Below are 22961 nucleotides of genomic sequence, written 5' to 3' on the forward strand. Positions count from 1 at the left end.
TTTACTTAGGCATTGTCTATTGTTTAGCACATGGTCACTCATTCAACAACTTCCTCACAAAAGAGAATGGGCCCTGATAGATTCTCAGCACAATATTGCTTAATTTCTTTTATTTCTGGATGGTTTTTCACGCTCTGGCCTTCAGGGTTCTGCAGTACTGGGAATATATTTTATAAACACTACTAGATCTCTGTGCTGTACTAAACAAGCCTTGGCACTGAAGCGTTCAGGCACTGTCAGCATCTTTGTACTGTTGTGAACCTAAAATCTTAAACTAAATGTCTGTTCTATGCTTTTTCTAGTGAGAAGGAGAAACGATGAAAGAGAGATCTGTTTCCTTTTTCTTGGAGTATGGAGCTTAATAGATATTCTTAAAGCAAGATGTAGTGTCCAAGGAAACACAGGTGTCAACATATTAATGAAAAAATACATTGTGTACTTCATATCCATAAACAAGGAAGCAGCGTCTGTATGTTTCAAGAAGGGCAAAATGAAAGACTGATTCCTGACTCAGTATGCACTCTGCTGTTATTTAATTAAAACTTAACAATGGTATGTGCTCAGTAGCACATCCTCATGCACCAACTGTACTATTTGGATACAGTGTTCATTTTATAATATCCCAGTAAGAATTGTTAGGTTTTTTTGGATTCTCTTTCATATTAATTTTCAAATCTATGATTACCAAACTAAGTAAGGTCCGTGAATGTGTCAGAAAATATACTAACCTACAAAGGAGTACTTCTGGTGTTTGAAACTGTCGTAGTAGTAACCTCAGTCTCATAAAATGACTGCGTTGTCTTTTTTGGAGACTTCTGTCGAACAACTTGTATTCAGATGGTGCTCAATCTCACTGATACTCAAAGTCTTGTGCAAGTCAGTGTCCTTTGCTGTAGTTATACCAGGTTACATTTCCAATCATAAAGCTTAAAAAGGAAAAAAAACTGTGCACAGCTATAAAAACTTCCTTTTCCTGCACAATGGCAGGTGTATCAGAAAAACCTAAATGACATAGTGGTTCAAAAACTAGTGTTTTACACATATTCATTTCTCCCCTTCATTCGCAATGCTTATGAAAACATGGGAAAAATGCTAAGAAATTACTGAGATTAGAGAAAAATAGCACAGAACACATTCTGATTATGTTTGGAGGTGTAGTTATATCTGGAAGCTGAAAAATGTTTTGTAAAAACATCTTCAAGCTTTGAAAAACACACAGCATAACATCTTATAATATCCTTTACAAGAGCGTAAATCTGACTTTTGAAGAAAATGAAATTACAGTTTCTGGACAAAATGTAAACCTGTTACAGGCAAACCACTTACACCAGCTGTGAAGCATTACAGTTATTTACATTAAAGAACTACTTCCAAGTTATTGCGGGAAAACAGCAGTAGCCTTATTCTATTAGTACACTACCTTATACCACTTCAGTAATATACAGAATATTCTGGACTACTAAAACTCTACAGCAGTCTGAAGGGCTAACTTCTGTGTACAACCAAACCTGTCATTAAGGGGAAGAAACTAGAAATACAAAAGGGTTCATAGTTCAGTTATGAATATATAACATATAAATCTAGTTTCTGGAGGGCTCAAAAAACCTGTATGAATACCTGCTATATATTGGAAGCATCTTCAACCTTCTGCTTGCATTTAAAGCATGCCTTGCCTTTTTGTTTCTTTCAAACCATGGTGAAGATTAAAACAGACAGATTTCAGCACTTTTTTAAAACTCCAACTATTTCCAGTATTTGCAGCGCATAATCTAGGAATGTCTGAACTATAGGAAGTTACAGAAATGGCTGACTGGACTGAAGGACTACCAATGAATCAAATAATTACAACATGCTGGAAAGAATCAATTACATTTAGAATTGAATATTTTGTGCTAATATTAACATATGAAGACTGGCATCAGTTCCTACATCATGTTACATAAGTGTAGTTCCTAAGATTCTATAGCATCTATGCAATTTAAAGAACATTGTGCTTTGATTCAAGCTATACAGAGACTGCTATTTACATCAACCTGATTTATTTATAAAAGAATGAGAAACAAGCATCTCTTCCATACCTTTACCAAGAAAACATGGGGATTTCCCCAAGCAATTTCCCATGCATTATCTGACTGTGGTTTGTAAACTAGCATAAAGAATGTTCTTGCTTGGGGAGTGGACCATGTCTTTCCTGTCACTTCTATGAGAGAAATATGGGTCTGAAGTATCAATTCAAGACTGAATACTGCAAGAGAATACTACACAAACAGACAAATGAAAGGATGAACTTACGAACAACTAGACTACCCTTTTGGAGAACAGTAAGCATTGCCACCAGAAAAAGATTTGTTTGGATGGCACTAAATTTAATTTTTACTAACAGGTCAAATACAATTTTAACCTCATAGAAAATGTTTTTGATGTATTTCTGCTATATATACACTCCACATTCATCATATATTCTTCACTACAGAATGCAGAGCAGACAATTTTTTATTAAGGATTTCACGGTCTCTTTACTACATGTGATGCAAAGAACTTATCTGCATGTATTCTGTAATGTGCAATAAATCAATCTGCCACAGATTACAGCAACCCCACCACTATGATGCCAGTGGTACAATGACCCCTGGTCTTGTTCACGTCAAAGGTGTCATCTCATTTCCTAACAGCTCCTTGTATGTGCTCATTATTCCCGGCTGCAATCTGTGTATCAGGGGAATCTTTTCAAATGAGTAGCATATAAAAGGGATGCTAATAAGAGACTGAAGAGTGTTTCTCCAAGCACTTGTCCAAAACCAGACCATTTGAGAATTATGGCCCTATGTCATTAAAACACATCTTTTTAAGCATTCCTTTGTATTAACAAATGCTGGCAATTTATGGGTGAAACCATAGATTCAGCTTTGAAATATTATTTATTTGGAATCAGATGAAGAGGAATCCAGTTTGGGTAAACTCTTTGCAGAATGGGCTTCACTTTTAAGCTAGCAGCAGTGAGGACTGCAAGATAGGAGAGGATGAACTGCTGAGAGGGAAGTAAGGTAGTTTGTTGCATATGATCACCCCATGACACATTCTCCAAGCAAAATCGAGAATGGTCTCTTGGCAATGAATGGACTTTTTGTTTAAGACATGATAAAGAAAAGCCAATCAAGCTTGAAGGGAAGGAACCTTTATAATCACATCCTGGATTTCAGCCATATTTCCCAGTGAGTATAAAACAAAGACCAGCTCATTCTTCCAAGAAGGATCACTGTGGGGAGATCCTTCATCAGTGGACTAATAGAGAAGCTGTCTTGGTAAGAAGTTGACTAGCTGCATGTATGGCACACTGGAGTTTATACTAGCAGCTTAGTGCAAACTTCTGTCTCTAATAACTGTACTTGGGTAAGTTCTTAGACAAGTTATACTAGGAAGACATGGAGCATAACTCAGTTCCAGCTGATATAAAGGGAAACAAAATTTATTTTTACCGAAGATTAACTAAGTACCCTTAGGTTTACTAAGCACAAAAGCAAAGCACGATTGAAGTTATTTTTCAAAAATAATAGCATTAAGATATTTTGTAAACTTACCACAGCAAGACATCTCACATTCTAAACTTTAACTTCTGAATTGATCTGGAAAACTATACAGATCTTTCCTAAACTTGTATTTAAGTATATTAATTAAATAATACGATTTGACTTCCATGACAGAAAACCATACAACCCTGTTGACTCCCTTAATGACTTTTCTTAAATATATATCTATCCCTACTGAAGCTTCTTCCAATTTAGAAGGAGAAAATAACCTCATCCAGCAGTATTATAAACTGGGGTCTGAATGTTATATGGAGAGTTACATGCTACATATTTAAATAAGTTTTTAAAAAGATGAATCAGATGAGTTAATTCTCTGATCATACACCTGCTTCATTTAGGCTCCAAGCTGGAAATCTGTAAAGTGACAAGTGTTACACACTGCAAGCACTCCTACTGAACGCACAAGGACTGCCCTACATGTGCAGCAGTTCTACATGAGCTCACGTTTGTCATGGTTTATTTCCAGCCATCAACTAACACCATGCAACTGCTTGCTCACTCCTCTGCCCCTCCTACTCCCCCTGGCTGGGATGGGGAGGATAATAGAAAAAAAAGTAAAACTCATATTGGTTGACATAAAAAATAAGAACAGTTTAATAACTGAAATAAAATATAATAATATAGTAATAATAATTGAAATGTAAAGGAAGATAACAAAAATAGAGTTAAATAGAACCTAAGAAAAACAAGTGATGCACAATTCAATTGCTCACCACCCACTGACTGATGCCCAGCCAGTCCCAGAGCAGGGATCAACACTTCCCAGCCAGCTCCCCCCAGTTTATGTACTGAGCGTGACATCCTATGGTATGGAATATCCCTCTGGATAGTTTGGGTCACCTGCCCTGGCCATGCTCCCTCACAGCTTCTTGTGCACCTGCTCACTGGCAGAGCACAGGAAACAGAAAAATCCTTAAATTAGGGTAAGTACTACTTAGCAATACCTAAAACATTAGTGTGTTACCAACATTATTCTCACACTGAATCCAAAACACAGCACTGTACCAGCTACAGGGAAGAAAATTAACTCTGTCCCAGCTGAAACCAGGACAAAGCCTGAAGGTAAGACTGCTTCCACTTGTAAATGTGGGTGCTTGGTGTAGTCTAGGATAAGAGAATTCAAACTGCAACAGAAATATCTGAAAATCAGAATTTCAAATATATTTTAAATGTAACCTGTTGACTTTAGATGAAAGTTTTGTTTTTCAGGGCATGAGTAGGTCCACGATTTTAATATGTAGTACCTGTTTTGTTATGTCTAAGACTGTTGCTAATTGGAAGTAGAATTTTCTTTTTTTTTTTTTTTTTGTGGGAGGTTATTTTTCAACCTTGACAAAGTTTGTCAGCTTCAAATTTACACTTACAAAATTTCCAGCAAAAATTACTGCACTTTCTAATGCAGTGGTCAGGAAAACAACATAGCACATCTTCTTGCTAGATCAGGCCTCCAATTATCTTCACAGGAATAGAAGAGAATTTCTTCTTTCTCTCAGTTCAGTGGGACTTCTGAGACACAGCACTTCTGAAAATCTGACTGCTGTTCAAATAGTGAACACAGAATTCCAAAGCCTTATTTCAGAGAATGATGTCCTCTTTAACAAAAGGCAGTAACCGAAATGTATTTTCTAATGTTGAATCACATTAGGCCTAGCTGTACGTAGACACACCATACTGGCTATTGGCCCTGCCTTAGTTTTTTTGACTGCAGGTCAGCCTAACCTAATTTGTTGGGGCAGATGTTTGTAAAATGAAAGAATTGAGAATGGAGTCATTATAAGTAAATAATTCATTAAAAATAACTTTTTTAGCTCAAAGAATATTTGGAAGCAGATGAGGGATACTTCATGCATGTTTTTTCTTCCTTATTTTAGAAGATGAAAAACTATTTTCAGAACAAATAGTCTAATGAAAAAACTAAAAAATCCTTGCACCAAGCATAACATTGGTTAGGGTTAGGGTTTATTTTAATCTATTCTGTCTTGCCACACATAAGCAATAATAATAATAATTAAAAAAAAAACACAACAAAAAACAACAATAAACAGAAAAGCCAGGATATTGTGTGTTTCTTGGATTTTTTTTTTTTTTTTTTTGAGGAGAATATATTCTACAGTGCAGTTGAAGCTTTGAAAAATTAAAAAAAACCCTACTTGCTCATATTCACCTAGCTTTAGAGTACCAGCAAATTAAGCAATGTTGGAAATGTGTAGAACATTACAAGAAAGTAGATCTTAAGGAAGCTTGTTACTATAGGATTTCACCTAAAACACGAGGAGATTTAAATTAGATCTTCATTGGATCTGTGCATGTTGTTCTTCAGATGGATCTGCAGCTGGTGGGCCATGAGTAAAAACCACTGCTGGAGCTGCTATGACAGACAAACCAGCCTCTTGGAAGGATTTTATTAATTTTGTGCTCTTGGCTGAGTAAAAGGCATTACAAGTCTTAAAGCAGAGTAGTCATTAAAATTAAAGTAGAGACATGTTTAATTATCCCCTCTCTGTCACCTCTGCTTGTCTGTCACCTTTCACTCTGACCTGCTTTTATTCTTCTTTCCCTAGCACTCTGTGGACCAGATTCTCATTGGTGACATCAGTGATGCTGAGATCAGAAATTGGCTCCTTGCCTCTATTTTTCCCTTGCCTTCCCTCTAATTTGCCTTTCCCTGCACTCCTCTTCAAAGACTCTTCGCTGCAGCTACCAGTGCTTTGCAGGTATCCTTGACTACAGCTCGCATTTCCCAATCTGTGGCCAGCTGGAGTAACTCCCTGGTATGATATAATTCAGATCAAAGGCAGGTGGCCAATCAGCAAACGAGCAACTTGTTGGCACAGAACAGAAGTGACTCAGCCACTATTTGGTCCCCTCTTTAGTATTAAATTTGGCCAAAAAGTAGTTGTGGGTGATGGATCTTGAAGACAGTGGATTGCGAGTCATGGTGAGCTGTACCAATTAAAACCAAAAAATGGCTCTTCTGGAACTGGATGTAGTCACAGACTTACCTGATCATCAATACAGCTTCAAGGTAAAACCAGCACAGCCCAGTACTGCCACGGATTTGTAACATGCTTTATGGAGATGGCACCAAAATAACTTTGTAATGCAAAAATCTATGATTGGATGGATAGCAGAATTTCTATGGGATTGGAAAGAAAACTGTGAAGTATCTTAATGAACATTTAAAGATGTTAATTGCAATACTGTAACTGTAGCATATACTCCATTTATATATAACCCATCTGGAGTAGGTTCTAGGCACAAGCCGCTATGTGCACAGTGATCTGAACATATTTACAAAGCCGTGCTTGTATTTGAAATCAAAGTACATCCTCCTACAAACATTTCCACCCCATGAAGTTACTCAGCAAGTCGTTAAAATGATAAGCCACTATTTATTTTCACTATCTATCTTGGAAGGCTTGTTTTTTAAACAATATTTCTAAATGGAAACCAAATTTAAAACCACAAGTTTTTAAACCTACCTGTTGTAATTCTTGTTGACAGTGGTTGTTTCACAGAATGCCTTCAAAATATCCCTTTTCTTTCCATCAGGTAATTAATGCAATTTATTGAGCTGCAAGGGAAAGTTCACCATGTCAACAAAGATTCAACATTTCTACAAGTTAGGTCATTGCATAAAGATTTAACCTATGTGTGCTGTCCATATCTTTGCCACTAGTTTATTCTTTCTTTCAGGGAAATTGTATGCTGCTTTTGTGCTTCCAAAGTAGCAATTATCTATCTCACAAGAATTTGGGTGCTTGGCCAACTTACATTTGCAAGAACATTATTCTCCACAGTATACTTGCAGACATAAGGAAACAGTGGGGGAGAAAATTCACCACCATGGCATGCTGAGCCAGAAATTCTACCATCATGTGTCAACATGGCTCCATATGCCAGGAGTACATAATATGAAGGCCAGTGTTAGGGATCTGGAGTGTTGGTACAGTTTACTAACTCAGTTTATCATCCAATGCAAATTAGTGCTACTTTCTTTAACCCAAGGTACAAAATAAACGAAAGCAGTATTTCTCAGGAAGAGAAAAATGTGGTAGCTATGTGCAGTATAGTTCCAGAACACTTTGGCAGCAGTTCACTTGCTGTTATTTAAGTTAAAAATGAAAGCACTTCCAAAGAGGGGCAAACCAAGATCCCACACGTGTACTTTGAAAAACAAAGTAGGAAAGATTCCACCCATGACATTTCAAGTCCCATCTGCACTAATGTCTTTGCCAATTCTGGAAATCAGTGCTTTGTTCTTCCAAAGACTTTCTGTCAAAGACTGGTCAGTAGACACAACCCCCAGTATAGCTGCAGACCTCCATTTCTGAATGTTTAATCTGAGGGTCATACTGGTCCCTTGCAGGGCTTGTAGTAACTATCTTAGTCCTTATCATAACAAATCTTCTACTCACTAGTGCCTGCTAATAGTCAGAATGTTTCTTGGCTAAAAGTACACAACAGTGTTGTGCTGGGTTTGTGTGTGTGGGTTTCTGGTAACAGAGGAGGCAGCTACAGCAGTGGCCCCATGTGAGAAGCTTCCCAAAGCTCCCCAGGCTCCAAGTCAGACCTGCCTCTGGCCAAGGCTGAGCCAATTGCATTGACATAGTGTTTAGGGATATGGAGTAGTTGGGAACTGTCAGTGTTAGGTTAATGGTTAGAGTAGATGATCTTCAAGGTCTTTTCCAGCATTGATGATTCTGTGATTCTGGAATTGCCAACAGTGGCTGCAACTGTGCAATAACATATTTAAAAACGAGAATCTGAGGAGAGGGAGTTGGGAAGGAGGAGTATGAGAAAGACACCTACAGGAACATCAAGGTCAGTAGAAGAAAGGAGGAGGAAGAGGGGAATGCATTGGAGGAGAGATTCCCCTGTATCCTGTGGTGAGAGGGCACGGTTGCCCCACCCCTGCTCCTGTGGAAGTCCACAGTGAAGCAGAGATCTGCCTGTGGAGGACCCCATGCTGGAGCAGACAGCTGCACCCAAACCCAGGACTCTATGGGAAGAAGAAACACTGGCTGTTGTTTGTTTGTTGCTGGAGGACTGCAACATGCAGAGGTGACCCACATCAGAGCAGCTCAGGAAGAGCTGCAGCCCATGGGAAGGACTCACACCAGAGAAAAACCATGGAAGACTGTCTTCTGTGAGAGGGAAATCAAGCTGGAGCAGGGGAAAATGTGAGGAGTCCTCCCCACGAGGAGAAAGAAGCAGCAGACTGACCATAACCTCCACTCCCTGTCCCCTACGCTGCTGAGGGGCAGAAAGTAGAGAGATGGGAACAAAACTGAACCAGGGAAGAAGGGAGGAGGTGGCGGGGAAGGTGTTCATGCTTCTCATGGTCCCACTGTGTCTGTTAAGTGGTGGTGGTAGTGTTTAAATTTAAGTGGTGTTCTTTTTTTCTTCCTGTGTTTGTCTTTTGCCTATAACTGCAATGGGTGCTCTCTGTCTTTATCTCAATTCCTGAGCCTTTTGCTTAATTTTCTCCTTCCCAGTCCTGAGCAGGGAAGGGGCGAGTGGATGGCTACGTGGTGCTCAGTTGCCCTCTGGGCTCAAACCACAACAAACATAAAAGAAACAATCCACATACATGTTGAATAACACTGCCTGGAAAATGGCACTTTTCATTATGACTGAAATTTGAGTTCTCTGAAGGCTGACTTCCTTACTCCTCAGTTTAGCAGTAACCTCTCCACAATCTCAGCAGTGTTAAGGTACTTGTTCCTTAAATTAGTTACCTTGCTTTAACTGTAACAGAAAATAGCAAAGTGTACATAAGCTAAGGTAGCATGTTAAGAGGGTTACTTGTTTACAGTCTCTATGCACTCTACTTAATCCCCAAGATCATCCTCTAACCAACCACAACTGTTAACTGGTTCCGTATGAAACTGCTTATGCAGAATGTTCAAAAAACACCTATCAGATGAAACAGTGCATAGAAATCAGTTTTGAATTTATATACCAGCTACCAGCAAAAGCTGTAGCAGCCATGAGGAGGCAAAAGAACTGGCTTAGTCAAATGTGCTTCCCACTAGCTGCCAGGAACCTCCATTTCATATTCCTTGGCCCAGGTTTCTTCCTGTTGGTTAGTTTTAACCCTGCTTGTTTCTCATTTCTATTATGGCCTCTCTCATTCTTACCTCCTCCAGTGCTTCCTCTGATCCTGTCTTTCCTCTGCTCCTTCCTCAAACAAACAAAACTCCATTTTCTTCCAAACAGAGTATGCATATCAGCTAGGAAAACAGAAGTAAGCTAACAGGTTTCATGTACATCTACACATTTGAAGGCAGATTTACAAAAAACCAAAAAAACAAAAAAAAAAAGGAAAATAGAACACAGCAATTAGGTACAGGAAAGAGAATGGGTACTTAGAAGGAACATTATTCTCTATTGGGATCCTTCAGAATAGCCAAAATTTTGCTTGTTTAGGGGGTGACAGGACAGGGAGTCATGAATAGCTGTGGATCTATTAATGATGCTGATAATGGAGTCTCATCTCTAGATTTGGCAGAGTAATACAGTACCACACCCTGTGAATGTTATTCTCTATGGGTGCTGACTACATAGCAGCGAGACCCACTGTCTCCAGTGTATTTGTGTTCCTCAATATTCCATGAGGTTTTGGTAACAACTTTACTATCAAGTTGCCCATGGGCTGAAATTAGATCTTACTGCTATTGTCCTTACTCATGCATAGGTCTGATCCCTTTATTCCAAAATTCTTCATGTGGTGACAAACACAGGTTTTCATGCCTGCTGTGCGGGCCAACATGCCAGGCAACATGAGCAGCTGTCCAACCAGCCAAGTGCTTTTCAAGTGGGCAATTTCTATTTAACTTTTGGAATGGTTTCAGAATCTAACCTGCTGCTGGTACATCTATGGCTAACCTTCCAGGTTGAATCTGTCTTGTGCCACACCTTTGCTCTCAGGGGCTGTTTGGACAAGTCCTTTGTGTAGTGGCTTCAGAAGCAGCCATGGTGGTGCCTTCTGTTTGCATTACTCTGAATTTAACTCTTTGCTAGGTTCTAAAATGTAGTCTGTCAAGTGTCTTGCAAGTGAAAAGGACTATGTTTTGGCCCAGGCAAAGTAGGTAACTCAGAACAGCAGACTACCTGCTTTGTCAGGACTAAGATAGCAATATACCAGTTGCTTCAGCAGCCTATACAACCTGAAGTGTCAGTTGTACTTCCTACTTGTGTATCCCTGGCTTCTGAGGAAAACGTTGAGGGATACAAGGCAGCAGCAAAAACAAACATGAGCAACAGAAGTAACAAGTAATTTTCTTATCCTGGCTCTCCCACATAATGACTGAAGTAGTAAGTTTAGTCCTTTCTCAGCAGCCTAATAGGCAGGACAGTAGTTGGCTGTAGTGGGAAGGATGTGAAAAGAAATGCTGCAAGAGGAAATAGAGGCATACTTCTCATTTTCTCCTGTTACAAGCACCTTTAACAAAAGAAAGGTATGATCATAAATCCGAATTTATTAACAACAATGTACCACTCTTAGTTCTAAGTACAAAAGAGCTCCGTTTGTTTACTGTGGTGCAGGATAATGAATGCTTTGCAAGAGATTTCTAGAGATTTCCATGTCTTTCAAACCTGTTTCGGGCCTTACACAACTGCATCTCCAATTACACTGTTGCTAGCTTGCTTTACTTTGTCATTACATCCCCCATAAGTAGTGCTATATTAGCATACATTTTGTAATTGATTGTCATTGTTTCCTTGTTCTGACACAACAGTCCAGTACTGGTTTCCAGTTATCTTTTAAATGTGACTTTATTTGGTGACTGTGGGTAAGGTCATCTTCTATTTCAGACTGCTTGCATCTACCCACTCACAAATTTGTTTTCTTCCTTGCTAATTATTCTTAATGCATTCAGTCTTAGTGGAGGTTCGGAAGTTCACCAGCAAAGGGCAGGTTCTCTGCATTTTTTGAAAAGCTTCTGAAGCAAGTTTCATACAATCGTGCATCTGTGCTGCTTACCAGTCTCTATATCACATGTAATAACATACAGCATTAAATGCTGGTAACATGCATGAACTGAAACGTTAGCATATACTTATACCCAAGCATAATTTTTCATAAAAATCTTAAATGGCTTCCACAAGTACCTAGACTGCAAACTTCCTCTGCTTCGCTTGTTCATAGCAGAGTCCAATGAGAAGGCAAATGGCAGTCAGGGGCAAAAGGTGCACAGTCATAGTCCTTAATGTCATCATAAGCATGTATCAGAATGGATGGAGGCAATATTGAGGCAGGGGATTGTACCCCTGACATCCCTAGAAAAATCCATTTGTCCTGATAAACAGGAAGTAAACAAAAAAAGGGCAAATAATACAGAAACCAATTAACAAAATTATTGGCATTACTGACAAAATAATGACCTATCTACCCAGTTTCATCCTCCAAGATATTAATATCAGGTTCTTTGTAACTAAGGAGTGTACATTTACTCAGCTCATCAGCTTCCCTGGAGCGGAATCACTCTGATTTTGAAAGCTTCTAACCAGAGATGACCCATTTAAATGTATCCCTCTATTTACTGAAATTAAGAAGTGCACTAGAGTTAAATCCCTGCTAGATAAACACCCCTCTAAGTACAAACTCAGTCACTGATGATCTTGCTTTCATTTATAGCTTCATACTTTATGCTGAACAAATGAATTCTGAGATTTTAAACTTACCTGTGTTCTCCTAGATACTAGTATGTTAAGATTCTGTGGCATCTTTCTCCTCAGTATCTTTTCAAGCACTTTCAGGTTATTTAAGACTCTTTATGACCCAAACAACTACCTCAGATAACAAAGTAAAATTTTCTTTTTTTCCCTGATTGCCCTGCCCTGCCCAAGGGAGTGACCTGACATCTAAGGTTCTTTGCTTTATTTTGTTAGTTTTCTTAGCAGGTTATTCTATACACATTTTATAAAAGAAAAAAGTACTTGTTCAACTAATTTCACAGGAAAGTCCTAGGTATTTTTAGGAAATTAAGGAGAGTTAGTTAACTGCCTATGTTTTATACCATCCAGAGGAACAGAAAATATTTTCTGTTTCTTGACAGAAGTATTTGAAAACCATTCACATCAGCCTGTTACATAGAACTTAACTCCCCTGAGTAACTTCTTGTCAGAAATGGGTTACTTTCACATTGTTTAAAACCAGTATCCAATTCTACTTCCTTAGCCACAAAAAGTATATTAAAAAAATTGTTTACAAACCTATTACGTTTTTTCATTATAGTTATGACTATTCTGTGTCTTAGGGGGTAAAAAAAAAAAAAAAGCATGAGGCTAGACAGATCTATTTTTGAGACATAGTTAGAGGTTTTCAGATGGATAAAGGCATTAAAAGTCCTAAAAATCAAACAGGTAGACCACAACACAATGTTATGAATTTGATAATGCTCTCTCACATATATTATATTCCACCTAAGCATTAAAAAGTGCTTGGAGAGAGATGTAGTGCTCTGACTCATAAGCACTGCTGCGAACTGCTGCAACAGTTAAAAGACATTACTAACACACAGACTGCTCTGCCTTCAGCCAGCCAGGACAATGGAGTGTCCTAGCCACCGTGATATATAGTCACAGAATCAGCTAGGTTGGAAAAGATCTTGAAGATCATCTAGTCACACAATTAACCTAACACTGACAGTTCTCAACTACACTGTATCTCTCAGCACTATGTTGAATCTACTCTGAAACACCTCCAGGGATGGGGACTCCACCACTGCCCTGGGCAGCCCATTCCAACACCCAACAACCCCTTCTGGAAAGAAATGCTTCCTAATATCCAGTCTAAACCTTCCCTGGTGCAACTTGAGGCCATTCCCTCTTGTCCTGTTGCTTGTTACTTGGTTCAAGAGACTCATCCCCAGCTCTCTGCAACCTCCTTTCAGGGAGCTGTAGAAGGCGATGAGGTCTCCCCTCAGCCTCCTCTTCTCCAGACTAAACACCCCCAGTTCCCTCAGCCGGTCCCCATACGCACCAGCTTCATTGCCCTTCTCTGGACACGCTCCAGTCATTCAATGTCCTTTTTGTAGTGAGGGGCCCAAAACTGAACACAGGAATCGAGGTGCGGCCTCACCAGTGGCGAGTACAGGGGTGAGATCCCTTCCCTGTCCCTGCTGGCCACGCTATTGCTGACACAAGCCAGGATGCCATTGGCCTTCTTGGCCCCCTTGGGCACACTGCTGGCTTCTGTTCAGCCGGCTGTCAATCAACCCCCCCAGGTCCCTCTCTGACTGGCAGCTCTCCAGCCACTCCTTCCCAAGCCTGTAGCACTGCTGGGGGTTGTTGTGGCCCAAGGGCAGCCCCCGGCATTTGGCCTTATGGACACTCCCCCAGTTGGGCTCAGCCCATGGCTCCAGCCTGTTCAGGTCTCTCTGCAGAGCCTCCCTACCCTTGAGCAGATCAACACTCCCACCCAACTTGGGGTTATCTGCAAACTGACTGAGGGTGCACTCAATAAAGGTGTTAAACAGGAGTGGCCCCAAAACCGAGCCCTGGGGGACACCACTCGTGACTGGCCACCAAGTGGATTTAACTCCGCTCACCACAAATCTTTGGGCTCAGCCTGACAGTTTTTTTACCCAGCAAAACGTGGGCCCATACAAACTTTGAGCAGCCAGTTTTGCTAGGAGAATGCTGTGGGAAATGGTGTCAAAGGCCTTACTGAAGTCAAGGTAGACAACATCCACAGCCTTTCCCTCATCCAATCAGCAGGTCACCCTGTCGTAGAAGGAGATCAGGTTTGTCAAGCAGGACCTGCCTTTCACAAACCCATGCTGACTGGGCCTGAGCATCTGGTTGTCCCGCATGTGTTGTGTGATGGTACTCAGGATGAGCTGCTCCATCAGCTTCCCGGGCACTGAAGTCAAGCTGACAGGCCTGTAATTTCCCAGATCATCCTTCCGACCCTTCTTATAGATGGGCATCACACTAGCAGATTTCCAGTCTGTCGGGACGTCCCAAAGTCTCTTCAGCAGGCTTTATTTTCAGTTCAAAAAAAAGAGCAGGGTGACTTTGAAATGGGTTGTAACAGAATCTCTTTTCTCCTTTGTTTCAGGCACCACTACCCTTTAGGGTTCTCTTAGGGGAATAATTTTGCCTTCACGTTTACTAGTTTTCCTTTTTTAAGTCTTCAGCACGTACATCCAGTTCCATCCTACACCTTCTCAACTGGAAAGCTGTTTAACTCCAAAGAAATCAGATCCCAAACTGATCCTCAGAACAAGCTGCTCTTCCACATCTTTGCAAGAACACTGCATCCTGTTCCACATCCCCAGATGTTGGCAAAGCCCCATGGCAAAAATCACCACTTTTACGATTTTGGCTCAGAAGCAGTGCCATGTCCATACCTTAGCTATCACAGGTTACACTGGCACAGCACAGTCAAGCCTCTGCCAGTAGTTTATCTCCACAAATATTTAAGAACCTACCAGGCCAATTCCAGGAACATGCTTTTTTTCTCTTGGCCCTACATCAAGGATTAGTAACATGACTGATGTGAGACTGAGCGGAAACCTACCCATGGGGTAGTGTCCTATTAAAATATATGAATCTATTGGAATTTGTGTCAGAGCTGTAATAAGAACAGCACTATTTGAGCTTTGTGGAACCTAGAAGAGCTTAGTAATTTCTCATAGGAGGTCTCTAGCAAAGCTAGGAAGAATTGTCTTCACTTCCAACTCCCACAGTTTCATCTACTGCCAGTTTTTTCTGCATTTACACCTAAGTTTCTGAAATTATAAACGCTAGATGTTCTGAGATATGACAGCAGTATGTAGCTACAGCTGTTCTGAGAACTTTCTTTACCTGAAGCTAACTGCCCTTAACTATCTCAGCTATCTAACATTTGTTGCACAAGTTAAGTATCATTATCACTGTCTCACCCTGAAGCTTTCAAGCACATCATCACGATTTAGGGAAGTACATGACTCAGGTAGATGAAAACACCACTTCCCAAGTGTTTTTAAGTTTAACATGTACAGGTCACTGAACAAGATGGTAAGGAGTGAGCATCCTCTAATTCTCAGGCAGACTGCAGGCAAACTCAGTGCAACAATGAACACAAAACCCATGCATGATAAGGTAGAAGAATTTATGTATGATACAGTAGGAAATGTATAAAGGCTGAACAACTCATTAGGGTTTCTAAAAGCAGCACACAGACCTTAACAGAAATATCCCTGACTTAACCAGTATATGTCAACTTAAAATTATTTAACTGTATTATTAATTCCTTGTATTATTTCCTGTTTATGAATGGATGTCCCTTTCTGAATTCAGCTCTTTTGCTGGATTAAATGTTACCTGCACCCATCACCTCACTTCTTTGGAAGAATATGTTGAAAAAAGTCTGCAGCAGCATTACTTTGGCAAAATCTGATGGGTTGGCTCACACCATTTATCTTAACAGCCAAAATTAACCTTATTTATCTGAATTTCTTACATTAGTGGTCATAAGAGTTGCTGTGTTGGTCTGCAACTGCAAGCAGTGACTACTGTAAACAGCAGTGGAAGTGTACTTCTTCCAATGGCACAGCTGAATCTGGGGATGTCCTGTACACTGTTCCATGGTGAACGATTCATTTCAGCTTCAAGCTTCAATTGACTAAAGCTAAACAGAAGCAAACTATTCTTATACCCTAGCCAGCGTGTGAACACTAAACTAGGAAGAGTCTGCATATGGACAAGGCCAGTATACTCTATCTGAAATCCAAAATCCACACCTTAAATTGCATACCTTCCTTACCAAGCAGCCATATTTCATGTTCATGCATCTGATTTAGTGAGAAACAAGTATAAATATAAAATAAAAAGATCTCCAGAGTCCTACTTACCTCTAACCATTAACAATGAGATCATAAGTGAGCATGAACAGAACAACCTTAAGGCTATATCTTGCCATTATTCTACAAGCTGAATGGCAGCAGAGATGGCCTCAGTTGATCCAAGTGTATGATAGCCTCTGGAAAAGCTTACACATCCCAGGCCTGCCATTTGCCTTTGGCTTTTCTGATCAAATTGTATAGCAGATAGCTGTTACTCACCCAGGGGAATTGTGTTATAGTACACATGACAAAACTGCCCTTTTGCATGCTGAAAATATATTTAATAAAATACTAAAACAATTCTCTCTTAATTTACCACTCCCTTCCCCATTTTATTCTCTTATTTTCCCTTATCATAACCACTGCACTGATTTTTGATAAAATACATTTTTGAGACATTTTCAACTTCTGAGAGAAGTTCCACCTTTAGGTAGAACAGAATCTCAACATATTCTGCTACTTGATGCAAAATAGGCTTTGGTTAGTTGGCTTAGAACATACTGGTAAGTTTCATAGTTTTATACAATACATAGTTTAATACAATAGCAGCTATTGTATTAGGTGGAAAAAAAAATGCCAGGATTGAGAAATTGCCAGTATATTCTACTGCTCAGGGAAAAAAAGGAATTATTGATATAACATGTGCTTTGCTTGTGGATTCACAACTTTGTAGTCTCAAACCTGAGCACACATCAAACAGGGAGGAGTATTCCAGAATAATACTATGAAAACAAACAAAAAATTCTCTATTTTTTTGTCTTCAGAGACTGAGAGTCAGTTACATTTTTGTCTGTGGTATTTTATTTTTTGTCCTTGTTGCCAGGACAGAATTATCCCATCTTCTGTGCTATGAAATTAATTATGAAAGAAAATGCATATTTAGAAAGGATGCAAGACATGTGAGCAGCAGTTAGAAAATTTAGGCCATGTTCCGTCTTATTTTGATCCCGTTGTCTTAAACATGCTAGTATCTGGGCAAAACCAAGTCTGTATTTCAGGAAGCAGGGACAGTACTCCTAAGTGGTTCTCAGACTTTGTATAAATGGTAAGCTGTAGTTTATTTAAATTACTATTTCTTAGATAGTATTATTCCACCTTGTAGTTACTATACATAACACTGGCATAAACAGCATCGATGAAGGAACAAATATACTGTAAGAAAGTGAAACGGAAATGAAAAAATAGTTAACTATAAAAAGAAAGAAGGTGCAAAGTGAAAAGTTAAATACTTGGGAGCAAAAATAGGAATAAAAAGTACACAGAGGAGAAGAGAAAACTATGGCAAATTCCACTACTCTTGAGGATCCAGGGTTTTGCGATAGTGCCTTTGCAACCACACCATGCTTGATATATAGAAAAGTCCTAAGATTTCCCTGGTACATAATTGTGACTTATCCAGAATTCAAGTGCAAGTCATGCCTTCCAAAGGCCCCAGAATTCATTCCCTAAATAGATATCCTTTCTAACTCACTTCATACTTTAAACTAGAACTATCCTGTAATATATGGCATTCTTTGAGTAGTTGCCTGGCTTGAGTTGAGTTCAATCATTAGAACAGAACATGGTCCTTTATGTTTCTCACTTTGTCTAAATTGAATTACCATAGTCTTCATAATCATACAACAAAATTTATTTTCCCAGTCTAGTACATTGTCATGGTTTAAACACCATGCAACTGCTTTCTCACCTCCCCCTCCCAGGGGAGGCAGGGGGGATGGGGTGGGCAGGGGTAGGGGGTAGGAGAATTGGAGGGGTAAAGGTAAAGACTCATGGGTTGAGATAAAACCAGTTTAATAATTGAAATAAAACAAAAGAATAATAAAAATAATAGAAAGTACAAATGAATAATGCACAATGGAATTGCTCACCACCAATAACTGATAACCAGCCCATTCCTGGGTAGTGATCCTGAAATACCTAGATCCTGAAAATGCAAACCCAGAAGCAAGAGTGAATCCCCCTTTCCCAGAAAACCCTCTTCTAAATACCAAGCACAACATTATACAATATGGAATATTTCATTGATCAATTTAGGTCCATTGCTCTGGCTGTGCTCCCTTCCAGCTTCTCGTACACCTGCATGCAGGCAGGACATAGGAACATGGAAAGTCCTTGATTTCTTAGCAAGAACTGAAAAAAAAAAAATCACTGTATTATCAACATTCTTTTCATACCAAATCTCATATTGAATCAAAAGCACAGCACTAGTCTAGCTACTAAGAAGAAAAATTAACTCTATCCCAGTGAAAACCAGGACAATTCACAATTTGCTGCTTGTAGAATCAAAATTCTACAGCAGTAGTATTCCTTATGGGCCCCACTGCCCTGCAATTGGCACAATTCTAATATCAGGATACACTAGAATAAGCAAACCACTATAGATTTTACTTCTGTTTCTTGGACTCGGAGGCAAACTCAGGAGACTGTTTAAAGATGGGTAAATTCATGTTTGCAGTAGGAGTACTATTAACCAGGAGAAGAACAGCAAAAGGGACTCTTCCAGAGCTACTGGCACTGGTTCAGAATTCTGGGTTTGGCCCACTGAGCTAAAGTTGTTTGACCACTGCCCTCAGGCAGTTTAACAGGCCAGGAATAGCCAAAACTAGGAAAGATTATTTTACCAAAAACATGCATACAGATAACTGACTGCCAGAGCCACAACAGGTTAGCACCCAGGAATGAATGCTGAGTAACTGTCCTCCTTAGAGCCCCCAAAAAATCCATTCTGTGCATGGGTCTATTCAGTATTCTTTAGAATTGCTTTAGTGATGAGCTTGTTTATAAAATCTACATCTGACACAAAGCTAGTGGGATTTGGTGAGCACGTTATAAAAGAGAATTAAAACTGAAAATGATGTTGAGAAATTACAGAGAGGCTCAGAAACCATTAAGATAAAATTAAAAAAAAAAAAAAAAAATCAAGTGTAGAGTGATACACTTGAAAAAACACAAACACAAAACTTCCTCGTTAAGGAAGCAAAATGGTAGCCTGAAAAAAGCAAGGAGAGAGATATATCAATACCAGTGTGCTTCACCCCTCCCTTAAAATATGGCAATCATACCAAACTCTGGAATTCTGTGGACTAGAAAATAAATACGAACACTAACACATTATTGCTGCAAGCCAACACACCTTTCTCACACACAGACTTAATTTCAGAATGTATTCAGAAAGGCTCTTTAGACAAAGGAGATAATTATTCCCCTCTACTTAGCCTTGAGAAGATCTCAGCTGAGTATTATCTCTTCAACATCACACTCACAAACACACCTTGAGAGTTTAGAGCAAATGAAGCTACTTTGAAAGAGGGTCTACCTTTAAACCTACAAACACAGCTGGATGAACATGTATGTCTCCAGAAAAAAAGGCTACGGGCAAAAGCACATGAGTACTAAGAACATTCATTAAAGTTGTATTAGAACAAAAATTTTACTATTAAATTAGAAAGCAATTACATCTTCCATAAGAGAAGGAAAAACTCTAACCAGCTCTAATAATTACTTTGCTGCCAGTCATGTCTGGTTGAGATGCACCACTTCAGTGTATTATGGCACACTCAGTATTACATATTGCAGATCAATAGATGGGTAGGGTAGGTAAAGAATATCCTTCCCTCTAGGATTCAAGTACTTCAGGAAAAGTACTGTTTCCAATGTAATGGATATGGCACAAGACAACTTTTGTGGGAAGTACCAGCAAAACAGACACCTTCCAGGGTTTCTTAATAATTAATTTCACCATCATCGGGTTTGCCTTCACTTCTTATGAAAAAAAAAACCAAAACACCTGTTTTTTCTATGTTAGCTACCCAAGACACATGAACCATCTTAGTGTAAAAGGCAATGCGCTTCCACCTTACTGCAACAAACTCATGGAGGCCAGTCTTATTTCTCCAGCTGATGATAGTCTCAATGAATATGCCTCACTATAAAGCTGAAATATCTCACCTTCACTCCATTTTCATCTTTGAAGTCTCTGATTAAAGTTCAAACAAGTACGATTTTTCTCCTTGCATTTCAGGGTGAGCACTATCCACCAAAGTAGCAGACATAAGCAAAAATATTATCCATTTCTGTAAGACAAGTCTTAAGTTTGCTCATTTAAGACTTTCCTGGACACATTAAAAAATGCTTTTTGTTCTCTTATTTTTTATATAGAAACCTGACCATGAAGCCATCTTCATGGAATGTTCTAACTTAACCTAATTTTTACTGGCCACCTCACCCAAGCAGCTACACTTCGCTAGGAACTGGGTGAGGCACTAAAAAAATACTCCTTTCTGCCATTTCTGCTGCAGTGGCTGCAACCTCTGGCAGAGAGTTGGTAGCAAACAGAAATACCACGACATTGTTACAGCAGGGGTTTCAAGGTGGTAATGGTTGCTGTAAACATCTGCAACTCCCTGATGGTAATGACCTTCTTTTGGAATAAGAGTTTCCCTACAAGAGTTCCGCTGATATACTGGTTTCTATGCAGTTTTGATGATACTGATATCATTCCTCACATAAACAAGCTTCAGTTTCACACCACCACACCTAGCTAGTCAAAATGGTATTTCTTCTCATCATGGTACTTTATCTACTTTGAAAATTTTTTGTGCAATTTTACTGTTGTTGACAGCATCCAAAGCATTAATTCAGCTAAGGGCCTTCATATTTTTTTCTCTTTTGCTAAGCTAGACAAATTAATCAGGGGAAAATAAATTTATCCTTTAGCATGTGATTATTCACCATGTTTGCATATTCACTACACATGAAGCTTCAGCCACCCAAGTTTCATATAATGATCCCTTATTGATCCTACCAATTTCAGCAAAAATTTTCATGTTGGTTGAACATGTCTTCCAACCCCTCAATACAGGTTAAAATGAGATTGAATGATACTTCATCAAAGCACAAAAAGAAAATACCTTCAGATTGACAGGACTATTCAACTGGAGTTTTTGTTGTCTCAAAATGCAGGTGGCAGCTGTAGCCTTCCAAAAATAAACATAATCATTAACTAAACATAGGTGCATTCATCACAGTCAAGTGAACATTTTTCTTTTACCTGAAGGATTAATTTTATGTTCCTTTTTTCTTCTCTGTATGCTTTCTACCAAAAGAATGGGTTGACCTGGTTTAGGACGGTTTGAGTGCTGCTGAGTCCAACAAGCAGTTGAGCTGTCTTGCAAAGAAGCTTCCACTTCATTACTTAAGGCTTCTTTTCTCTTGTGGAGTAAGAAGCCGCATAGGGCCCTGAGATTAACTCTGGGGAATGGAGAGGAAAAATAAAACAAAACACAACCAACACACTGCTTAATAAGAGTTACAGTAGGGTATGAAAAAAAAAAAAAAAAAAGCTTCGATTTTCATTAGCATATTTTTTCAAGAGCGTTAACTATATTCTTTTACCTTTAAGACACCGGGTTGCAACTCATAGTTTCAGCCAAAGCTAAAACCAAAATGGTAAATTACTCATTGATCAAAAGCTTTACATAATGATACTGGCTATTTTGTATAAACAGATTTGAATGTTTCCATTTCTTCGGTTTTGTTCCCAAGCAAATAGTTTTCAAAGACAACGTGGAACTGACAATGTAGCTTTTAAAATTTTGTTTATTTTTTGGATACTTAGTGCTGTCCTTTTAGCGCTAATTCTTACAGATATCTTTCAGCAGTTTGGTAGTCAGTCCATATAATAAATAAAACGAACCTAACGATTAAGTAGTAAGACCTTGGAAAAACTACAGAAACAGCAGTAATTAGCACTGTATAGCCAGCATTGTAACTTGGTGATTATCGCTCCTATTCAACCAATAAAAAAACCCTAAGCTAAACACCACGTAAATAGCTGTCACTTTATGTCCACAAGGTGCATTTGGTGCTCCCAGCATTCATCAGGTCCTGACCACAGCTGAGGAACTTCACGTTAAATACTGTCACCTGAGCATCCGTAGTAGCTACTGATTTTAATATTGAAGTTCCTCTTAACATTTTTACTCCGTAGCACGAAGTGAAATCTATAGCAAGAGTTACGCCAGCTTCAGAATGGCAAATACCTCCCACATGAGGAGATTAAAAAAAAAAAGGTAATTACATATAGCGCCACGTATGCTAGTTTGGCTCTTTTTTTTCTTTTTAAGTTGACTCTACAACTGGTGTTCAAAATAAACCCTCGGACTGGCAGGGCCATTACTTTAATGAAGTACTCAGTCGTTTGTTACATAAAGAGGCACAGCCTCTGCAAACTCGAGAGCTCTGCAGCGCTTGGCTGCGGATCAGGCAACGATCTACAGCATAAAAACCCCATAGCACCAGCACGCGGAGTTGGAAAGCGTACTTCCAAACCAACTGTTAAAAAGCTAAAAGGACACAAGCAAGCAAGACGAAACAGACATAACTGCTCCATTTGCGAGGGTAAAGAAACAAGAGATCCACCTCCGCTCTTCGCACAGCCTTATTATATCTGGCGACTACTTCAACAGCCGCCTCCAGACGTGCGACGAGCAGCAGCCGGGTCTTCCGAGAGCCTGTGGTAAATAACCGCCCGCCG

The 22961-nt window shown here is 39.3% G+C and overlaps 1 long non-coding RNA gene across 1 annotated transcript in view; it reads right to left on the reverse strand.

Annotated features, from left to right (window-relative positions):
• LOC113490385 overlaps window positions 1–9876 on the reverse strand; it is a 28517-nt gene extending 18641 nt beyond the window's left edge. The window contains exon 1 of the long non-coding RNA XR_003400221.1: window positions 9731–9876. This is a non-coding gene — a long non-coding RNA (uncharacterized LOC113490385). The remainder of the gene's footprint in view (window positions 1–9730) is intronic.
• Window positions 9877–22961: the final 13085 nt, after the last annotated feature.

The sequence above is a fragment of the Athene cunicularia genome (genome assembly GCF_003259725.1).
Source record: "Athene cunicularia isolate RWA chromosome Z unlocalized genomic scaffold, athCun1 chrZ_part4, whole genome shotgun sequence".
In the NCBI taxonomy this organism is placed as follows: domain Eukaryota; kingdom Metazoa; phylum Chordata; class Aves; order Strigiformes; family Strigidae; genus Athene; species Athene cunicularia.